Source organism: Cynocephalus volans, chromosome 1, assembly GCF_027409185.1.
Source record: "Cynocephalus volans isolate mCynVol1 chromosome 1, mCynVol1.pri, whole genome shotgun sequence".
NCBI lineage: Eukaryota > Metazoa > Chordata > Mammalia > Dermoptera > Cynocephalidae > Cynocephalus > Cynocephalus volans.
The window spans coordinates 82,686,084-82,705,322 of record NC_084460.1 but is presented as its reverse complement, the minus strand read 5'-3'; the positions used below and the strand labels follow the sequence as shown (position 1 = coordinate 82,705,322).

The following is a 19,239-nucleotide window of genomic DNA, read 5'->3' as shown; positions in this document are numbered from 1 at the left end:
CTGTATCACTTGAAACCTCCCCATCCATCAGTCTGTCTTCCCACTGAGGCCTCTCCTTCAGAATCCTGTCTCTTCTATAAAGCTCAACTTATAGACACTCTCTTTGATGGATAAAATCAATTATCTACCCTCAGTATGTCAGTGCTTATTCTATCTCGCAGCTATGCAATATGATTCCCCTACTTAGAGACCTCCTTGCCTTCAGGCCTTCCTCCTTCCCATTCCCTCTCCCCTGCTTGTTCGGATCAATCCTGACTTTAGGCCTGAGTTCAACAGCTCCTGTCCAACTCTGCACCAATTCACTCTTATTACTAATTTTTTTTTTCCCTCCTTTAATAAGTAGACTAATACCTTGGTTTCTTATAACCTTGTCTTCTATTGGTAACCCCACTTAAGTAGATCCCTAATATTCTCTTTTCAGGCCAGGACTACATACCCTTGCAATTCAGTTTCTCTAACTGGCACTAGATGAGTGATTAGACTTTTAAATTCCCCAGCATGAGTCCTACCATCTGTGGGAACAACTTATTAGTACTTTGTCTTGAACTTTTCTTGTTAACTACTCAGCCAGACACATTAATCCTCTCTGGAAATTCGAGGCCTGTGTGTGAGGTGGGGGTGGGGGATGGTAGTAGAAGACTACACCTGTATAGTACTTAAGGCTGGGGCTGTTTCCCTCAGCACCTGTCCTAACCAATGGCTATGTGTAACTCCAGGTCCAGACCCTTCAAGTAATCTATGTACTTGTCATAAGAAACTGAACCATGCTCAGTTGAGTTCTGGGAGATAAGAAGTATAACTGATTCTAACTGTTCTCTCAGATGATAACCTGGCCCCTTAGATTGATCCTCACTGATACCTAATCTAATATGCATAGCACAGAACAATCAATCACCTTATTTTTCTCCCTTACTAACCCTTTAAGTTTTTGCTTCTCTTACCAGATTAAAAAGATTAATAAGCCCTTCAGTTCTTCCACTTTTAGAAACTAGACAGTATTGGACCTGTCCTGTAGTATTAATAATTTATTAAGTATGGAATCATATAACCACAAAAGGCAAATGTATATGCTTTTTTTTAACCATTAAATAACCTTGGATTGTATTTTCCAAAGTTGAAATTATCCTGAAATGTAACAGTGTAAACAAATACAAAGATGCTTATCTAGTTTTCCATAAATCCTTCAGGCTTCTTTGTTAAAAAGAAGCATGGCTTTTAGAAAACAGATGCCCATATCCAAAGTTGCTACCTTTTTTCTTTCCCATCCTTCTATCAAAGTAATACTGGTTAAGCATCACTTTGGGGTAGCTGATCACACTGATCTCAATTAACAATACAGAGAGGCTTCAGAATTGTCTGGTAAATACAATGCCATATTACAAATTTGTTTGGTTCCAAATACACTAATGGAATTTCTGATAGTTAGAATAAAAGTCTAGGCTAAAGTTTTCATTATTTATGATGGAAACATTAATATAGTTTTTGCTCACAAAACAGAAAAATACTTAAAATGAACTATATATTTAGAAATAATTAAAAATTATAATATTAGGTTTGGAGGTTTATTAAAGCAAATCCAAGAAGTATTAAATCGTGCAATATTTTGCTGTCATGGTTTTATTAATTACATGTACTTAAATGAATTAAAACAGATTTATAAATTATTCTATCATTTAGATATTTACTGATATAGATTGCTCTTGGCATACAAATCTAAATTGTGAGGTTATACAATATATATTGGGTCAATTACACTATAACTTCTCAGAGTTCACTTATCTTCTTTTGACATTGAAATAAATGAGTTAGTTCAACATGCTGACATTTTTATATTCTGACATTTTATTGATATTAAAGTGTTTATTTTTCATAATCATATTTTCCTGCCATTCAGAAAATGCTAATAACAATGATAATAACAACAAAAATAAAACTCTATTGAGCATTTACTAAGTGCCAGGCACTGTGCTTAATAATTTACATGAGCAATCACATTTAAACATCACCATATTCCTATTAGGTAGATCCATTATAAGCCCTATCTGATAGATGAAGGAATGGAGAGGCATAGAGGTAAGTAAGCAAGCTGAACAAATGAGGCCACACAACCAGCAGGTGACCATCTGGGATTTGAACCCAGGTAGCCCTATGATTATTCTGCTACTAATGTGTAGTTGGACTACACTTAGCTCTACTTTTGTACCTTTGATTATTTCTTTTCATATCATTTTAAAATATAGATTTTGATTGCATACTGTACTTTGAATTCTACCTTGATTATACATGCTTAATAGGGATTGGCAGAAATTTAGGAATGGGTAATGGCATTACCAAAAAAAGGAAGGGAGCAGCAGCTAAAAACCACAAATGTTGTGGGCATGAAGAAAAGTAAGCAGAAGATGAACTATACACATATCCCCAAATACATGTTTTTTAAAATTCTCCTTACAAAACCCAGGGTTTGCAGAGGAAAGAGTTCAGTGGTAATTCTCATGAACATTTGTTTTCATGGACATAAAGTGTTTTCAGAATCAACCCAAGTTAGTCTTTCTTTCAACATGGTAAGGATTTGGCATGTTTCTCCTCTCCTCCTGAGAGAGAAATCCAAATGCTTGCCAGATCACTTAATATTCTTGCTTCCACAGCAAATCGCTTTCATTTCCTTCTAACCAACTCCAAACTGACTTCAGATTTAGGCAAAAGAGAGAAAAAAAAAAGGAAAAAGGAGGCACAGAGGTGGGTGTTCTGTTGATTTTTATTTTTTACTGCAACAAAACATAGATATAATCCTGTGAAACATAACTTTTTTAGTATCATTCTTCCTATCAACCCTAGAACTCTTTCTAGTTGTAGCCTTCCCTCCCCCCAATAGCATAAGACACCAGGCCAATATTATAGTGTAAATAAGGTACTAAATGACTGCTTTCTAACTCAGGGACAGTTTTGAGTTGTACTTCAATAGCCAACTTTTTTCCTTTAAAAGAGGATAGGAAATGGAGAAAATTATAATCTATTCTCCTAGATATAAGCATATGAGTGAATAAAATATCTAGCCAAAGAAGACAGGATTATTAATAAATAATTGTATGATTTAGCATGTGCAAGAAAATAAACTTTCCTTTTTAGAAAATAAGAGCTATAAAACATTATGCTACAGTTAAGTTTTCAAAGGCATAAACACAATATGTTTTGGTTTTTGGCTCATATTCTAATTTATTTTTCACTGAGTTAAAAAAAAACAAAAAACAAAGACAGGCTTGTGTTTGAATGTGATGCTGGTGAGAAGGATTTGAAAACACTGGACAAAGTCTGACACAGAAGAATGATGATGACAAATATTTTATGAAAATGCTGCTTTTAACATACAATTTAAAAAATAAAGTTGGGCTAAAAGTAAAAGGTTAGGGAAAACAAAATGTAAGCAAAAGAAAGGGAGAAAGAGAACATGGCACATTTTATTAGCTATCTATTTCCTCAGATTAGCAGCCCCCAAATCTGCTGGCCAATTCTAACTAGGCATTTTCTTTCTGCTTGTTCCTCTGTGCCTTTCCAAAATCTCTGGCTTAATATCAAATGACTAACTTCATTTCACAAAATTATTTATTTTGCAAAAACAAAGTAAAAAACTTCTAAGGAAAGCTTAAATCACAGACCTATGTATGGCTCAATGAGAGAATATTGTGGATCAGGCATTACTTCTTTTGGTTGGCAACATTTTACTTCCAGTCTAAGCTTAAGTCTGAAATACAATCTGCTGTTAAGATTGGTCATAAATACTACCATGTCTCCCAACTGTATATTTGCTTTTTAACAGAAGTGTTGACCAGCTAACTTGTTTTTTTTTTTGTCCCTTCCCTGACCCAATTCTCTGCCCACCCCTACTCTCCTACCTTCTTTTTTTTTTTTGACCGGTAAGGGGATTGCAACCCTCAGCACGGTGTTGTCTGCACCACATTCAGCCAGTGAGTGCACCGGCCATCCCTATGTAGTATCCGAACCCACGGCCTCGGCGCTAGCAGTGCCACACTCTCCCAAGTGAGCCACGGGGCCGGCCCTCTCCTACCTTCTTTGACCACCTTTTATGCAATCACATTCAATTAAATAGTTTCATTAGACATAGTGAAAAGCTACGTGAACTGAGACCACATATTAAGCAGAAAAGGGAGATATTTTTTCCACTCCCTGAAATATATATCATTATGTTTCCTGTATAACAATTTTATCTGCATGTTAATAATGGAATATGGACTGAACAACTCTCTTGAATTTGTCAAAATAATAACATAATGATATAAAATATACATAGATGAATATTAAAATATATATATAGATGAATATTCAAATATATTTCTCTAGATATATAATGTGGAAAAAGGAGAAAATGAGTGATTCATGAATAAATTAATGAATAAGTGAGTTAACCTAAATCTTAATGGAATTTTATGAAACTGCAGGGGGGAAAGGACCCTGACCCCAGCATCTTAACAAAATAATTATGTCCCAATTTTAATTTTTAAAATTTCTAATAGACAAAAATGATTCTAAATTAGATCCTCCATAGGATTGAAACTCATATGATTAAGTGAATTTTTGTTTGATTGCTCTCTCCTGAGAAATTACCAGAGGACTTTCATCTATATGTACATCAGAATACATAAATTAATCATTCAAATATTTTTAGTAGAGAGTTCAGAATTCAAAACACCATTCTGATGGCCACATAAAACATCTAAAAAATAGTCCACAATATTTATGAACATGTTTCTAAATATGAAGTTGTATTCCCTGAAAGAAAAACAATATAATATTTAACTAATATAAAGTGTGAAAAAGTTCTCTATGAAAATAAACATGATTTTTTTTCACTTTTATGACACATACAGTATGAGTCTTTTGAACACAAAGGGTCCTGAAGAAAAAAAAAAGCTTTAAAAAAATTTTAAGTTTATCTACATAATTATGGACACAACAAAAAAATGTATAATTATTACAAAGTAAATTATTTTTCTTTCTCTGAGTCCTGATTAACTAAAATCTAATCCCACATTTAAACATGCACTTTCCTTCTTCTCTGTCTCCTTGTCACGCCCTATCCCAAATTTGTGCAAGGAAGTGTTAATAAATTATTTTCCACTTTTCCTCTCCCTCCATTTCTTTGCTTTCCTTTCTGAGCTAAGGCACAGGCATTTCACAAGGTGAAATACATCCCTTCTCTTCTGAGGACAGACAATGATAAAACTCAGGAGTAATCATATACAGGTGACAAAACTCAATATAGAAACTCACGTCCATTAATAGAAAAATGAGATATAAATTCTAGGAAATTATTATGATTCAGTCTTTTAAATGATACACTTGTCAATGTCATTGACATTCATCTGAAACCACATAGAAGCAAAGCAAGAAATAACCTTTCACAGTTCTCTAAGCATTCATCTAAGTACAAATATTAGAAAATTCAGTACAAGTGAGGTTGCATGCTGAGAACAGAAACTGAAATGCCAGAAGGCATATTAAAAGCCAGTGTAAATGATGCAATTCATGGCAGAGAGCCATCTATAAGCATACATGCATTTACTGCTAATAGAAAACAGAGGTGGCAGCAAGAGATATACTGTTTCCACTTCTCCTTTCTTGACATGGAAATCACTTATAATATAAAACAACACATAGGCCTGAGTACCTTCTAGGAGATGTGTAAACATTAAGTACAGCGGTAAAATCACAGTGAAATGTAATATGAAGAGGCAAGTCCCCACCCTTGAGAGAGGCTGCAGCTGCCATTGACCCCCAGGACCCAAGGCAGCAGAGCCATGGAGTTCCAGGCACCCTCTGCACATGGGATGCCCAGGCCACCACCAGGCAAGTCCACATCCCCAAGAGAGGCTGTAGCTGCCTCCGCCGACCTCCAGGACCTGAGGCAGCAATAGGCAGCTAAGCTTCAACAAACTCCCTGATATTGCCCCAGACACCAGGGTGGAACAAGTAGACTGCAATAGCCTTACCCACAATAACTAAACACCAATGGAGAAATATGAGAAATATGAAAAACCAAAAAAGTACGACACCACCAAAGGAATATAATAACTCTCAAGTTCTAGACCTTATAGAACAGGAAGTTCTGAAATGACAGACAAGGAATTTCGAGCAAGAATCCTAAGGAAACTAAGTGAGATACAAGAAAACTCAGTTAGACAACACAACGAAATGAAAAAAAGTATACAGGACCTGAAAGAAGAAATGTACAAAAAAATCAGTGCCCTGAAAAAGAATGTAGCAGAGCCTGTGGAGCTGAAGGATTCATTCAACAAAATTAAAAGCACAACAGGGAGCTGAAACAGTAGGCTAGATCAAGCAGAAGAGAGAATATCTGACCTTGAAAATGGCTTGTTCAAAATAACACAGATGGACCAAAAAAAAAAAAAAAAAAAAAAGAATTTAAAAACTTAAAGAAAATCTAAGAGAGATAACAGACAACCTCAAGCACTCCAATATCTGAATCATGGGTATTCCAGAGGGGGAGGAAAAAGGAAATGGCATTGAAAACATATTCAGTGAAATAATAGCAGAAAACTCCCCAGGTATAGGGAGAGATACAGATCTTCAGATACAGGAAGCTCAAATATCTCCCAACATATTCAACCCAAAAAGGTCCTCTCCAAGACATGTTATCATCAAACTGGCAAAACTCAAAGACAAAGAGAGAATCTTACAAGCTGCAAGAGAAAAGTGTCAAGTCACTTATAAGGGAACCCCTATCAGACTAACATCAGACTTTTCATCAGAAAACGTAAAAGCCAGAAGAGAATGGGGTAATATATTCAAAATACTAAAAGGCAAAAATTGCCAACCAATAATACTTTACCCAGGAAGGCCATCCTTCCAAAACTAAGGACAAATAGTATATTTCCCAGATAAGCAATAACTGTGGGAGTTCACTACCACATGCCCAGCCTTACAAGAAATTCTCAAGAGAGTACTGGGTCTGGTACCTGAAAAACAACCATCACTACTGTGAATACTCAAGACAGAACAAAACCCACCAGTAAAATAAAATGTTAACATTAAAGAGAAAAAAAAAGTTTGTCTACTATTCCAAGAAACCAACAAGCACAGAAGACAATCAGTAAATCAGAAAGAAAAGAAAAAAGATATTTAAAACATCCAAACAAAAATTAATATAATGCCAGGAGTAAATCAATACTTTTCAATAATAACACAATGTAAAAGGATTAAATTCCCCACTCAAAAGATACAGACTGAATGACTGGATTAAAAAGATGGACCCAACAATATCCTACCTTCAAGAGACCTGCCTCACCTATAAAGACACACATAGACTAAGAGTGAAAGGATGGAAAAAGATATACCATGCAAATACAAATGAAAAAAGAGCTAGAGTAGCTATTCCTATATCAGATAAAACAGACTTTAAACCAAAAATCATTAAAGAAAAAGATAAAGAAGGCGACTGTGTAATGATAAAAGGATCTATCTAAGAAGAAGACATAACAATCATAAATACCTATACTCCCAATGTCGGAGCAGCCAGATTTGTAAAGCAAACACTATTAGAACTAAAGAAAGAGATAGACACTAATACCATAATAGTTGGGGATCTTAACACCCCACTCTCCACATTGGACAGATCATCTAGGCAAAAAATCAACAGAGAAACACAAGACTTAAATAACACTTCAGACCAATTGGACTTTGTGTATATATATATACAGAACATTTCATCCAACAACATCAGAATATTCATTCTTCTCTTCAGCACACAGAACATTCTACAGGATAGACCACATGTTAGGTCATAAATCAAGTCTCAACAAATTCAAAAAAACTGGAATTATTCCATGTATTTTTTCAGACCACAATGGATTAAAACTAGCAATCAATAACAAAAGAAACTCTGGAAACTATACAAATACATGGGAATTACACAGCATTCTACTTAATGACATATGGGCCCAAGAAGAAATTAAATAGGAAATCAAAAAATTTATTGAAACTAAGGAAAATAATGACACATCATATCTAAACCTGTGGGATACTGCAAAAGCAGTACTAAGAGGGAAATTTGTTGCACTAAATGCTTACTTTGGAGGAATGGAAAGATGGAAAGTAAACAGCCTAACACTTCACCTTAAAGAATTAGAAAAACAAGAACAATCCAAACCCAAAGTTACTAGAGGGAAAGAAATAATTAAGATCAGAGCAGAACCAAATTAAATAGAAACCCGAAAAATGATACAAAAGATCAATGAAACAAAAAGTTGTTTTTTTGAAAAGATAAATAAAATTGACAAACCAGTAGCAAGGCTAACTAAAAAAAGAAGAGAGAAGACACAAATAACAAAAATTAGAAATGAAAATGGTGGTATTATAACTGATACCTCAGAAATACAAGGAATCATCAGAGACTACTATAAAAAACTATATGCCAACAAATTTGAAAATCTGGAGGAAATGGATAAATTTTTGGACACATACAAACTACCAAGACTGAGCCAAGAAAACTCAGATAACCTGAACAGACAATAACAATCAAAGAGACTGAAGCAGTTATCAGCAGTCTCCCAACAAAGAAAAGCCCAGGACCACATGCTTCACTGAAGAATTCTACCATACCTTTAAAGAATTAATTACAATTCCCTACAAACTATTCCAAAAGATTGAAACACAGGCAACTCTCCCAAACTCATTCTATGAAGCAAACATCACCCTGATACCAAAACCAGACAAAGATACAACAAAAAAAGAAAACTACAGGCCAATATTATCAATGAATATAGATGCAAAAATCCTCAATAAAATACTAGCTAACAGAATACAGCAACACATACATAAAATTATACACCATGATCAAGTGGGATTCATTCCAAAATGCAAGGTTAGTTCAACTATGCAAATCAATAAATATGATACAATATATCAATAAAATCAAACACAAAAACCATATGACCAGCTGTATAGATGCTGAAAAAGCATTTGATAAAATTCAACATTCATTCATGATAAAGACTCTATAAATTGGGTATAGAAGGAAAGTATCTCAACAGAATTAAAGCCATATATGGCACACCCACTGCCAATATCATTGTGAATGGACAAAAATTGAAAGCCTTTCCCTTAAGAACGGGAACAAGACAAGGATGCCCACTCTTGCCACTCCTATTCAAAATAGTGTTGGAAGTACTAGCCAGAGCAATCAGGGGAGTAAAGGAAATAAAGGGCATCCATATTGGAAAAGATGAGGTCAAACTGTCCCTGTTTGCAGATAACATGATTCTATACATAGAACAGCCTAAAGACTACAAAAAAAAAACTCTTAGAGTATGATTTCAGCAAAGTTTCAGGATACAAAATCAACACAAAAATCAGTAGCATTTCTATATTCTAACAATGAACTGGCAGAAAAAGAAATCAAGAAAACTAGCCCATTCTTTTAGTCTATTTTGTGTTGCTATAACAGAATACCTGAAACTGGGTGATTTATAAAGAAGAGAGGTTTATTTGGCTTACGATTCTGGGACAGCTGTATCTGGCATGGGCCTCAGGCTGCTTCTACTCATGGCAGAAAGTAGCTGGCAGCCAGCAGGTACAAGCAGATCACATGGCGAGAGAGGAAGCAAGAAAGAGAAAGCAAGAGAGAGAGAGAGAGAGAGAGAGAGAGAGAGAGAGAGGAGGTGCCAGGGTCCTTTAAACAATCAGGTCTCACAGGAACTAATAGAGCGAGAACTCACTCACTACTCCTCCTCCCCCAGGGAGAGCATTAATCCATTCATGAGGGATCGGCCCCCAAGGACTCAAGCAGTTTCCAACATTGCCACATTGGAGATCAAATTTCCACATGAGTTTTGGAGGGGATAACACATCCAAACTCCATCACCCATTTACAATAGCCACCAAAAAAATAAAATACATATGAATAAATTTAACCAAGGATGTGAAAAATCTCTATGATGAGAACTACAAACCACTGTTGAGAGAAATTAAAGAGGACACAAGATGGAAAGATATGCCATGTTCTTGGATTGGAAGAATTAACATTGTGAAAATGTCCATACTACCCAAAGTGATCTACAGATTTAACACAATCCCCATCAAAATTCCAAAGACATCTTTCTCAGAATTGGCAAAAACAATCCTAACATTCATATGGAAGAACAAAAGACCATGACTAGCCAAAGCAATCCTGAGAAAAAAAAATAAAGCAAGAAGCATACACTAACTGACTTTAAACTATACTACAAAGCTATAGTAACCAAAACAGCATGGTACTGGCATAAAAACAGACACATGGACCAATGGAACAGAATAGAGAATCCAGAAATCAACCCGTGCACCTACAGCCGTCTGATCTTTGACAAAGTCTCCAAGACCACACACTGGGGAAGAGACTGCCTCTTCAGTAAATGGTGCTGAGAAAATTGGACATTCATATGTAGGGGAATGAAACTAGACCCGTACCTCTCACCATACACCAAAATCAACTCAAAATGGATTAAAGAATTAAATATACTTTCCAAAACAATAAAACTCCTTAAAGAAAACATAGGGGAAACACTCCAGGAAGTAGGATTGGGTCCAGACTTTATGGATATCACTACAACAGCACAGGCAACCAAAGGAAAAATAAACAAATGGGATTATATGAAACTAAAAAGCTTCTGCATAGCAAAAGAAACAATTAACAGAGCAAAAAGACATCCAACAGAGTGGGAGAAAATATTTGCAAAATATACATCTGACAAAGCACTAATAACCAGAATATACAAGGAACTCAAACAACTTAACAGCAAAAAAACAAGTAACCTAATTAAAAAATGGGCAAATGAGCTGAATAGGCATTTCTCAAAGGAAGATATACAAATGGTCAACAGATACATGAAAAAATCCTTAACGTCACTCAGCATTCAGGAAATGCAAATCAAAACCACTTTGAGATACCATCTCACTCCAGTTAGGATGGCTAATATCCAAAAGACCGAGAATGACAGATGCTCGCAAGAATGTGGAGAAAAGGGAACCCTCCTACACTGTTGGTGGGACTGCAAAATGGTGCTGCCTTTATGGAGAATGGTATGGAGGTTCCTCAAGCAATTACAGATAGATCTACCATATGACCCAGCTATTCCACTGCTGGGTATATACCCAGAGGAATGGAAATCATCATGTAGAAGGGATACCTGTACTCCCACATTTATTGCAGCACTATTTACAATAGTCAAGAGTTGGAACCAGCCTAAATGCCATCATCAGATGAGTGGATAAGGAAAATGTGGTAGATACACAATGGAATACTACCCTGCTATAAAAAAAAAAAAATTGAAATACTAACATTCGCAGCAACATGGATGGACTTAGAAAACATTACATTAAGTGAAATAAGCCAGGCACAGAAAGAGAAATACCACGTACTCACTTATTTGTGGGAGGTAATAAAAATAAATAAGTAAATATACAAATGAATGGGGGGGCAGGGAAGAAGACACAACAATCACAATAATTCCTTGATTTTATTAAGACAAGTGAACAGATATGATGTTGATGGGGGAAGGAGAGACAGGGAGGGAGGAAAAGGAGGAATTGGTAAAGGGACATGAAAATCAACTATATTGTATATTGATAAAATAAAATAAGAAAGAAATGTAATATGAAAATTTTGGATTCATGATTCCTTTCACACATTTCAATCACTCAGCAAATTAGCAAATACCTACCATGTGCCTAGCATTGTGGTAGGTCCTACGGGTAATACAAGGGAAGATAAAGACATGGTTTCTGGTTTTAAAGATTTTGACATATTAAATGGTAAGACTTAAGAAAAAACACCAACAAAAAAAGACAAAACAAGACAGCATATATTCAATTGCTAAACTATATATTTTAAAATGTAAGTGCTATACAGTATTAAAAAGAGATCATTGTGAGCTAGAGTAACTGGAAGAAACATTACAAAACAGAAGGATCTTGAAGGATAAAAATAATTTAACCACACAGAAAGAAATGAAATGGGTAGTTTATTTTGGCTAAGGAAAAAAACATGTGCAAACACAGTGAAATGAGAACCGCCTCAGAGAGTTTCATACTAACTCAAATCTATATCTAAATTACAGACTTTCTGACATATAGAAATGAGTTATTTTCCTAAAATTAGTATATGCCCTGGAAATAAGTTTGAGCTTATTGTTCAAGAATGATTCATGATAGCACTCCCTTTTACTCTCAGAAAGCTCCTAATTTGGACTATAAATTTTATGGTCATCTTACTTATAATGAGCTATCTCAGCAGAGAATTATACTACTTGACAATCTTTCATTTAATAAAGGTTATTTTGCTTTAAACACCATTGGAAAAAGACATTTGCCAAGATACATCCTTGATTCAAGATTCTTTGTTTTCTAAATTATCAGGGATACATCACAGATTGACCCAAATGTTTATGAGTCTCTAAACTGTAAGAGTATAGAGGCTGCCCTCTTAGAGGATTTAATTTTTTGAATCCAAATTAAACCTGTAACTCAGAGCCCTCCTTAATGAAATATCCTCTTCAAACCTCAATCAACATGGTCATCAATAAACATTTGTTGGGTATCTACTATATGCAGGGCAGTGCTCAGGGTGGATAAAGTTGGATGTGGGGAAGGGAGATACAAAAAAATGTAGGATATGATCTCTATTCTCCAGCAGTTTGTAATCTACTGGTTGCTGTCCGTCCATCCATCCATCCACCTATTCACCTACCCATCTATCCATCCATTTACCCACCTATCCATCAATCCATTGATCCACAATCATAGAATAGCGCATACTAGGTACCAAATAAGTAATGTAGAGAGGCAGTGCATGTATCAGGGATTGCTTCTGGCTACATATAACAGAAATCAAACTATAGTATCTTCTTGGTGCCTGGCAGAAGAGCACCAAGATATCATCAATGACAGTCTCTTTATGTCTGTTTTAGTATGTCATGCTTATCCTCACAGTAACCTCATCATTGCAAGAAAGTTGATCTGCCTCCAGCCTGTCCTCTAAATTTCAGGTAGGAAGATGAAGGAGGCAACAAAGGGGAGAGGTGGTGCAAAATCTCCTAGAGAAAGTTTTACTTACATCACATGCGACAGAACTTCATAGAAAATCACCCTTAATTTCAAGGGAGGCTGGGAAAATGAGTGTCTGGACTTTTTAGCATCCACAGGGAATGCTCAGCTCTACTGTCCACAAGAATTGGACAATGAAGAATTGCTCAAACATAGGAAGACATCATACTCTTTTCATATCTGCTCATAAATGAATCAATTCAACAAATATTTTTGAAGCATTATTATGTGCCAGACACTGTGTTAGGTGCTATAGAGAGATAAAGCAAAGAATAAAACTGGATTGCATGGAGCTTATATTGTAGCCAGGAATGCAAGCATTTAAAAAGGAATTGTAATTAAAAAGCACTAAGAAAGGAAAAACAAAGAATGTCATGGGAACCCCACCAAGGGTTGGCAAGTGCCTTCCTGAGGATGTGACATCTCAGCCAAGCCTTTAAAAAGGAGGTAGAGAAAAGGTGGTGGAAGGGAAAAGAGTACCAGGCAGAACATAACAGTACATTCAAAGTATCAGAGGTGAGAGTATGTTACCTTTCAGGAACTGAAAAAAAAAAAAAAAGGTTGAAGGTGACTGAAACAAAGACAGTGAGACAGTGAAGCTAAAGGGACAACCAAGGGCCAGAGATCACACAGACTCTCAAACCAGAGAGGATTTTGGACGTTATGATAAGAGCAATGTGAACCTGCAGCAGGTAAAGTAGTGGAGTACAATGGTCAGATATGCATTTGACACAATCACCCAGTTACAAGAGTAAACAATAGATTAGAAACGGACAACAGGTCATGTAGGGAGATTATTGTAGATGTTCAGAGAATGGACCAGGATGGTGGCTGTATGGGTAGAGAGACCTACAGACAGATTTGAGAGATATTCAGTAGGAAGGCGATAAAATAGGAAAACACAAGGATCATGCCCAGGATGGATGATAATCATAATTACAGTTTTTATATAATTAATTCATATATTTTATTAAATTTACATAGGTATAAACATTGCACAACCCTATTTAATACTTAGAATAACACTATGACACAGGTAGTATCATTACTTCCATTTTACAGACTAGGAAACTGAGGCAAAGAGTATTTAAGTAATTTTCCCAAGCCCATACCACTAATAACTGATAGAGCCATGATTCAAACCCAGGCAGTCTGACTGCAGAACACAGACGCTTCTAACACCATCTTAATGTTGCACTGTGATGACTGAGACAACATTTCCTGAAGCTAAGAACATTGGATGGAGGAGCAGGTATAGAAGGAGGATTATCAGTTCACTTTCGGGCATGTTGAAGCCTGTGATGCAGCCAGGTGGAGATGCTGAATAGACAGGTGAAGAGATTAGTCTGGAGCTCAGAAGAGAAGGTAGAAGCAGAACTGGAAATTCAGAAGCCTACAAAACAAAGAGGGTAACTGAAGCCTTGGAGTTGGGTTAGGTCAACTGGAAACTGAAAAAAGAATAGAATGAAAATAGAAGAGACCTATGGACAGCGCCCTGAAAGGCTCCATTATTTACACAACAGGAAGAAGTGGAGAGGTCAGAAAAGGATAATGACAAACTTACAAGAGGCCACACAAAACCAGATTAGTATATCATGGAAGTAAAAGAAGAGAGTGTTTGAATAGAAGGGGTAAAACATTGTGTCAAAAGCTAAGAAGTTAAGAAAAAAAGAACTAGCATATTTTTAAAATTAAGTAACATGGAAGTAGCTAGTGACCTGAATTAGAACATTTTCTTTGAAATGACAATGAGTGAATCCAAATTACAGTGAACTGAGAAATACATGGACGGGAGAAAATGGAAACAGTAAGTCCAAATAGTCTGGATAATGGACACACAATAGCTACATAGGAAAAATACGTTCTATTGGTGTACAGTCAAGCTAGTTATCTATAACTAATAATAATTTACTGCGTGTTACCAAATAGCCAGAGGAGAGGAGTTTGAATGTCCTCATCACAAGGAAATGGTTAAGTTCTTCAGTGATGAATATGCTAATTACCCCGATTTGATCATTACACATTGTGCACATGTATTGAAATACAATTCTGTAACCCCACAAATACGTATAATCAATACATTTCCATTTAAAAAAAACTGGCATGAAAAGGAAAAGAGAGTGAAGACAGTAGCTGGAAGAAGTCTCAAACTGAGTGGTCTCGCTTGTTTGGAAAGTCTTGAGGAAATGCTGTTGGAAAGGAAGGAGTCTGCAGAGAAAAAGATGGAAACACTATAGAAAGAGGAAATAATAGTTAGTGCCAAGTTCCTGGCAGCCAGGGCACTGGTACAGAGAATGTGGTTAGCTGGAGTCATCCACATAAGGGGTTTTCCTGGCTGATATAATGGAAGGATAATGCAAAAAGAAACTTTAGGATACTCTCAAGGGAATGACTGACATAACAGAACATGAAATCTAAGCTGGACAGGATAAAAGGAATAACAGAAAGAGAAAGAGAAGGTAGAGGCATTAATAGACTTCAGGACTCAATGAAACTGATCAAGTTGGACAGTGAGGAGAATGTAAACAAAGAATGGCACATCCAAATTAGTGAGTTCAGATGTGGAGCTGACACTCCGGCTGATTAAAAGAATTTTCCATTCTCACATCTTCAGTTTACTTTAAAATATGGCCAATAATACACAGAGATTCCTTGTTGAGTTCTTCACATTGTATCCAGGGACAACTTCTGTACAATTCTGCCAACTCAACCAACATGTCTTTTACTAACAATGGATGGCTTTTCATACAACTGGTGATGGAGTTTGGATGTCTGCTTGTACTTGCCGGCTGCCTGCCATTTTCTGCCATGAGTAGAAGCAGCCTGAGGCCCGTGCCAAATGCAGCTGTCCCAGAATCGTAAGCCAAATAAACCTCTCTTCTTTATAAATTACCCAGTCTCAGGTATTTCTGTTATAGCAACACAAAAAGGACTAAAACAACTGGGTTTCAAAGGTCAAGCTCTGGTGTGCCCTCTTGTCCCATCAGAATAGGCAATGAGACAGTAACTTCACTCTGCCATAACTTTCCATAGCCACATTTGTTTGGTTTCGTCAGCTAATCCAAATAGTAATATTACAGAAAAGAGAACTTAACCAGCTGTGTGAGCACCACTATTTAATTTCTTTGTGTTTGCTTAGCCATCTGTAAAATGGATATAACAGGAGTTGCTCATCATACCTTAGTCAACGAGTTAATTCGTTGTTCTTAATATAAAAACTGTTCCCTTTAGAAATATGTAAATAATGTGTAAAAAATCTTTGAAGAAACCATATTGCACACTTTTTTGAAGATAAGTTAATTCAACACTGCAACAAATAAAAATCGTCCTATTCTAAGTTAAAATAACATGATCTGACTTGTTTGGTCTGGCCTGCTGGTAAATGAAGCAGTACTGAAGTGGGTGGAGGGATGAGGATCAAGAGAAAAGCTAACAGAAAGACAAGCTGGGGCTGTGTTCTTTAGAACAGTTTTGCTGTCTCCTCGATGAACAGCAGCATAGAATCTAGCACCTATTAGGAATGGCTTCAAATACACAAATAGTGGAAGTTTGCACTAGGGCCTAACTGCTCTCCTGAATTATCTCCCTTAGACCTCTTGTGGATTTCTTCTCATGTTAAGTCAGCCTTACCTAAGCAAACACAGAAGGAAACTAAAAACCACACCCCCAGCACTTGTTCTGCTCCTACTCCTACAAAAAGGCTATGAATATGGAAATCCCTGGAGCTTACAAGAAAGGATTTGCAGGAAAGCTGAACTTAACTGTTGACCCTTTGGGTTTACATATTTAGTTTCCTCGTTTTTGTCCAACACTTTCCTCCTTTTTCCCCCCATGTTGTTAATTTTATTATGTCCTTTTAAACGACCTCATCTCCTTTTTGGAAAGAAAGGGAGTAAATAAACAAAAGTAATAATTAAGTCCCAAAGTTATGCTTTCCACAAAATCTACTCCACTGAGCAGAAACACAGGCTGTAGACCTAATCAAAGTTGGGCTAGGCATCTTAAAACACCAGTTAAGCTGGAATCAACTGTGGTAGAGCTGAGATCAGAATATTTCCTAGACCCAAGAAATTCCCTGAGATATTAGTCACAGATAATCCAAGGTATGTACAAATGTGATAATATCTATAGGGGGAAATATTATGCTATTAACCTTAGTTAGCAAACATGAAAAGAAAAAACAGGAAGGTGAGGGAAGTGCAACGTAACTAAATTCCTACCAGGCACTGAGTAATGTGTGTACCATCCCTGTAAAGTAGCTCTTTCTCTGACCATTTCACAGATAAAGAAACCAAGGCACAGAAAGGTTAAGAAGCAAGATCATGAGACTAGGTAATAACAGAGTCTATATTGTTTATAGTATATCACACACTGCTTCCCTTCTAATTCATTCTTATAATTCCCACTAGGATTTAAACCAATAATAGTTGTATTTTATTTGTTAAAATTATAAATAACTAATTTCAAGTAAGGGAAATTAAAGGCGGAAAGATGTATGTAAAGAATAATGAATGACTGGGCCTGAAACTCTACACTGATGATTAAAAAGCTTGGAGGGGCAGAGGGGAGAAAGAATGCCTTTAAAAAGACAAAGCAGAAAAAAATGTACCTTATTTTGGTAACCACGTTGCTGCGGCAACAGCATAATGATACACAGAAGGGCTTTCAAATTTATACTGGTAATAAAAGATATACATGGATACATAGGTTTATCAATATTGTTGAATAAATATCAATCTCTGAAACCTTGCCAGTTCCAGTAACAAGAAAACCTGTGTAAACATTATTTATACCAATCATAAAACACCTGCCAACTTCTATTTATTGTTTGCATATGTCCACAGAGAAAAGGAATAAAAGAAAACAGTATGCTGTATATCTAAGGACTTTGGTCTGGAATCTAGTACTGTTGTGGGAGAAAAATGAAAAGATAATAAAAGGAGTAGCTGGTCTTTGAATGACATGGTATGAATAAAACTTGTTTAGATTCCTCAAAGTTCAAGTAATGCATAGCACAAATATCAATATAATAAATTTATATCTGTACATCTGGACAAAAAAAAGGAATATGATCTTCTAGGTTTAAATAACTTGTTAACAGCCCTGTGTCTATTGCATCCATTTTTCAGTGGCCTGAAAAAGAATAAATGCTTGTCTACAATGGTTCTCAAACTTTTTTTTCCTGCCTTCCCCACATTCATATGCCTGGCTACATTTCCATCAGAAACAGTTCTCATTTTACTGTAGGGATTCTCATCTTGCCCCGAAAGTAGCAAATCAGAATCTCAGAAGAAATGAGAGGGTTTGAGAAAGCCCCCCAAATGTGAAATGGTTTCCTAGGAAGTAGCCCCACCCCACAAAATTACAAAAAAAAAAAAATACTCCAAGAAAAGCCTGATACCTAGCTGACCAGGAAATGGGTAACTGAAGAACAGAAAACATTCTTGGCAATACCTGCCCTACTCCAGTCAAACACCAACTGAAAAACTGTCCTTCCCCACCATACAGTTTCAGTGCACTAAGTGGGGAGTTGATCTTCCTTACCATCCCATCCCTGCCCCATGGAAGAAGGTGGTGCATTTCAATTGCCCCCACTGGTGTAATGTCAATGGGGCTAAGCTGAGAGCTGATCTTCCAATCCCCTCTTGCAGAAGTAAGTGATGCTCCAATTCCCCCACCAGGTAGTATCAATAGGGCCAGTGGTGAGATAGGCCTCCATCCTCACCCCACGAGACTGAGCAAGGTGGCATAAGTCGGTAGTAGTAAGCACTGCACTTTCCTCTCACCCCTGGTGTGAGGCCCAGAGGAGAACTAAACCTCCATACCTACCTGGTAGCAAAAATATTGAGTGAGGCAGTGAAAACAGAACTAGTTGGCACTCCTATTCCCACCTCCACCCACCACTTCTGGTGCCAGCAGGTCTCAGGAGTAGCCCTCAAACCCACATAGGGAGTATATGTGGTTTATACATCATCAGTGAGGTACAATGAGGTGGTGAGAGACAAGGTTATCAACACTCTGCTTCTCCATCCCTAGGTATCAGTGGGACCAGCAGGGAGCTGAGCATCCACTACCAGTTGTCATCAACAAGGCAGAATTAAGTAGTTGGAGGCAGGGCTAGTTGGCACT

At 36.6% G+C, this 19,239-nt stretch overlaps 1 protein-coding gene across 1 annotated transcript in view; it reads right to left on the bottom strand.

Annotated features, from left to right (window-relative positions):
• LEKR1 (leucine, glutamate and lysine rich 1) overlaps positions 1 to 19,239 on the bottom strand; it is a 190,207-nt gene that overhangs the window by 147,853 nt on the left and 23,115 nt on the right. The window lies entirely within an intron of this gene.